The following is a 4,168-nucleotide window of genomic DNA, read 5'->3' on the forward strand; positions in this document are numbered from 1 at the left end:
AGAGAGTAAAGGGAGAAGTTACGAAGAAAGAGTGAAGAAGAGAAACCGTTTCCTGAGTGTAAAGTTCAAAAATAAAGAAGTTAAGGGAAACGGGGCAATTAATGCCAAATTAAATGGGGCATTAAACCCTCGCACGTTCCCCATAACAAGGCGCTAATATAAAAGCGCGCGCTTTTAGAGGAAAACGTTCTACATTCAAAAAGTACTACAAGAAAAAAGGTCTATGGCCACGCTTTTTTCTTGCCACGCTTCAAAAGCGTGGCCAAAAGTGGTCAATGGCCACGCTTTTACGAGGGTGGCGATTGATTAGAGATTTGGCCACTTTTTTTTGCCACGCTTCAAAAGCGTGGTGAAAGGGTTCTATGGCCACGCTTTTGTATGGGTGGCAATTGAGATGAGATATGGCCACGTTTTTTTTTCTGCCACGCTTCAAAAACGTGGCCATAGATAGAAACAGGGACATTTTAAAAGCGTGGCGACAGAGTTTTGCTATAGTGACGTTTTAAAAGCGTGGCCGTTTCTTACCACTCTTTTGGCCACGCTTTTGAAGCGTGGCCAAAAGGTCCTCGTACAAAATAAAACGCTCCGTTTTACTTCCTCATTCAAAACGCTGCTTATCTCCTTCATCATTCAAAACCCCCTTTCTCTTCAAAGAACCCAGAAGGCCAGAACCCTAAAAGCTTCGAAGAACCCTAGTCCTCACCCTAGCACTCCGCGAAGAACCCCAGCCCTCCGAAGAACATCGCCGGGCTCGCGATGCCTCCGTCATCACTCTCTCTTCCGGCACTCCCACCATTGCTGCTACTTTGGCGGTGATTCTCTCTGGTGGTGACTCCCTCGTCGCACACCGTCCATCGCAAGCCCTCCGTCGCAAGTCTCTCTGGTGGTGTCTTCTTCTGAGTTCACTCGGTCGACTCGGAGCAGCCTCTGGACCCTAAATCCATATTCTCCGAGAACGATGAAGATTCGAGCCCTAAATTCAGGGAGCGAAGAGGGGTTCTCCACTTGTTCCGGAGCTCCTCTCATTCCTCGATCCCAAGCCCTAGCTCTCGCTCTTCTCTTGTCTTCATTCTCACCATTCCCAATCACCTCTCATTCAATGACCTCATTCGCTGGTGCGGGCCCCACCTCCACCATCTCCACCGCCTCCTCTTCATCAGGTACCGTTTCTTCTCCGCAAACGTTTGTTGCTTTCTTTGCATATTTCTTTCATTGAAATCCCAAAATCGTGATTTAACATGTGTAGTAATGATGGAATGGGATATCGCTACAGTGTGCTGATTGAACTTACTTTTATCCAGCGTGCAGCTATTGAAATTTTACTTTGACATAGAGTGCATACTATGCTATAATATTTGAAGCAAATGAAACTATTTTAGAAGCTAACAATATAAATGTTGTGAACTAAGTTGAAAAATATGCTGTAATGAGATAGATAGATTTCCCAAAAGTTTCAATATTTCATTGTCTTTTCCTTTTCAGATTTTTCCCTAACACAAACACCATCTGGAAGCTGATCAATACCAGAATTTTTCTTCATATTGTTGAGAAGATTTTGTGGTGTGATTTTTTCTGAATTTGTTCTCCAAGTTTGGGTCTGATTTGTTCTGAATTTAATTAAAACATGTTCTGATTATTGTTGCTTTGTTCTCCTTGTTTGTTTTTTATTTATTCTAATTTTAATTGAAACATGTTCTGATTATTGCTGATTTGTTATCCTTATTTGGTTCTGATTTTAATTGTGCAAATTTTGATCTGTTTTAGATATTTATTTGTTCTTTATCAAATTATGGATTTGGACGGTTTTGATTTGGTGTAACATGATCAGCTTTACCGCTTCCTTTGAGGAGGACAGGCAGCAATTTCAATGTCGTGATACTGAAAGGCAAGGTTTGTTTTTCCCTCTCTTATCTTTCTCAGTGGTAAGATAGGAATTCTTTCGAGTTTTGAGTACTTATACTCTCCACTGGCTCTCTTTGGTAAGAAGAAGGCAGCACCACCTCCTCCTTCAAAGAAAGCTGCTGCTACTGTCACTCCTGCCAATGATGAACTTGCCAAGTGGTATGGTAAGTGGTTGCTCCTATCTTCACATCCTTTCTTTTTTTGTTCTTTACCATATCCCAGTAAGCACCCACTTCTCCATGCTTCTAAATTCCAATTACTTGAACTAAATGCGTCATTGTTTGATTACTTAGAATTAATTTCATGTTTTGCGTCTCTTGCTCGGTGTCGGAGCTCGGAGGCGACAACTGTTTTCTGCGTCTCTTGCTCGGTGTCGATGTCGGTCTTGCCCTTGTTGAAGGAATAGTTGCTTCGTTGCGTTGTTTCAGGTTCTTCTCCTCTTTCTTTCATGTTTCGATTCGCGCCGGCAGTGCATTTGCAAATTTTAGGGGTTTTTTTAGTGTTGTGCACAATTTGGGAGAGGTTTTGGTGGGGAACGGGAATCGAAAAATAACCATGAAATAAAGGACGGTTTGTTTATGAGTTCAAGCCTCTGGAAATTTTGAATTCCATCTGCTTATAAATGCATTCATGAGCCAATTTTTTGGGGGTTCTTTAATATGATAACCTTGTTTATAGAATATTTTGTTGTTGTTTTGTGTGTTTGCACCTATAGTTACATGTTTGTACCCGTGATTCTTTTTTTAAGTTCTGTATTCCTCTTTTCTTTTCTATTTGTTTTCTTCACTAAATCAGCTTCCTTTTGGTACTACTCTGTTGTATTCCTCTGCCCTTGTTTGATGTTTTTTCGATTGGAAATTTGGAATTTTGCTAGTAGGCCAGGGAAGTATGTGACTGAAACCTGAACTAGATGTAGGAATGATGTAATTTTCGTTGGCTGTAGAAGGGATTTTTGTCTTCTTTATGTTTTGTTTTTTCCTAGACGTATTCTTATATATGTCAGACCTTGCATCGAGTTACTCTGTTACTATACTACTATTATTGAAATTGGCTTACTTTGAATTGACTACTGTGGTTGTAATAATTACGTCTAGTTCAAGATTTGCATTTTGAACACAGTATAAGTAAACCAGAACATCAATTTGATGCTTGAAGCACACAGGGACTTAAGGTATTCCTTATTTATCAGGTTACAGCACAGGATATTTCAACAATGATCCGCAGTGGACAAAGGAGCATTATCTTCCTCATTAACAACGGAGGTTATACAATTGAAGTTGAGATTCATGATGGCCCGTACAACGTGATCAAGAACTAGGATTACACTCGCTTTGTGGAAGCCATCCATAACGGAGAAGGCAAATGCTGGACTGCCAAGGTTAGCTTAAACTCAAACAATCCTGTGTTACTGTGATCTTACAGTCATTACGAGCATTATCATTAACTGGAGTTACTATTTAAAATGCTTGGAGTGTAGGTACGGACAGAGGAAGATCTAACAGAAGCGATTGCAATAGCAACAGGAGCACAGAAAGATTCACTATGTTTTATAGAAGTATTTGCGCACAAGGATGACACCAGCAAAGAGTTGTTAGAATGGGGATCCCGTGTTGCTGCTGCTAACAGCTGCCCCCCAAATCCTCAGTAGATTACTTGCTCCATTCTAATTTGTACATTTTCTTGTGTTATATTTCAGCCTTGGGGGATGCTTAGATTGCTAAGGTGTTGCCCCCTGCTTTACCAATGTACTAAGCTCTGTTGCATGTAAACATAAAAATTCTGAGATCCTGCTTCAACCAATTTTCACTTCAATAAAGATACTGGCATACAGCCATTGTAAATTTGTGATGTGAGCGTAAAAATCCATACACGAGATATGGGCCCAAAGTAGAGATAACCCACTTATTCAGGACTCCTGAAAGTAAAGTTGCTGTAGAAGGGAGAGTTCAGTTTGATCTGCTCCAAGTAATGTTGATTTTGCTTTTCATTAACTACCCTCTGTTTGGATAATCCAACTTTATTGCTGAGTAAGTTTTTTTGGCTTTGTTTTATTTGAAGGTTATGCAAAGAGACTACAAATTAAGTTCTTATTCTTTGAATTCTGTTTCAAAAAGTTTAAGCTTTAAGTGTGTAATTGACTGCAATGTTTAAGACTACAAATTAAGTTCTTATTCTTTGTATTGATTGTATCGAGTTAAGTGTGTAATTGACCGCAATGTAACTTGGCACGCTTAATGCACAAAGTGGAGCAGTTTTAGGTTGATTT

The 4,168-nt window shown here is 39.9% G+C and overlaps 2 long non-coding RNA genes across 2 annotated transcripts in view; one reads left to right on the top strand and one right to left on the bottom strand.

Moving 5' to 3' along the window:
- LOC110270846 overlaps positions 1-2,062 on the bottom strand; it is a 17,859-nt gene extending 15,797 nt beyond the window's left edge. Inside the window, exon 1 of the long non-coding RNA XR_002360510.1 lies at positions 1,968-2,062. This is a non-coding gene — a long non-coding RNA (uncharacterized LOC110270846). The remainder of the gene's footprint in view (positions 1-1,967) is intronic.
- On the top strand, positions 2,900-3,745 carry LOC107618514. Its single transcript, XR_001615269.2, has 2 exons — positions 2,900-3,280; positions 3,380-3,745. It is a non-coding gene; the product is annotated as an uncharacterized LOC107618514 (long non-coding RNA).

This window comes from Arachis ipaensis, chromosome B01, assembly GCF_000816755.2.
Source record: "Arachis ipaensis cultivar K30076 chromosome B01, Araip1.1, whole genome shotgun sequence".
NCBI lineage: Eukaryota > Viridiplantae > Streptophyta > Magnoliopsida > Fabales > Fabaceae > Arachis > Arachis ipaensis.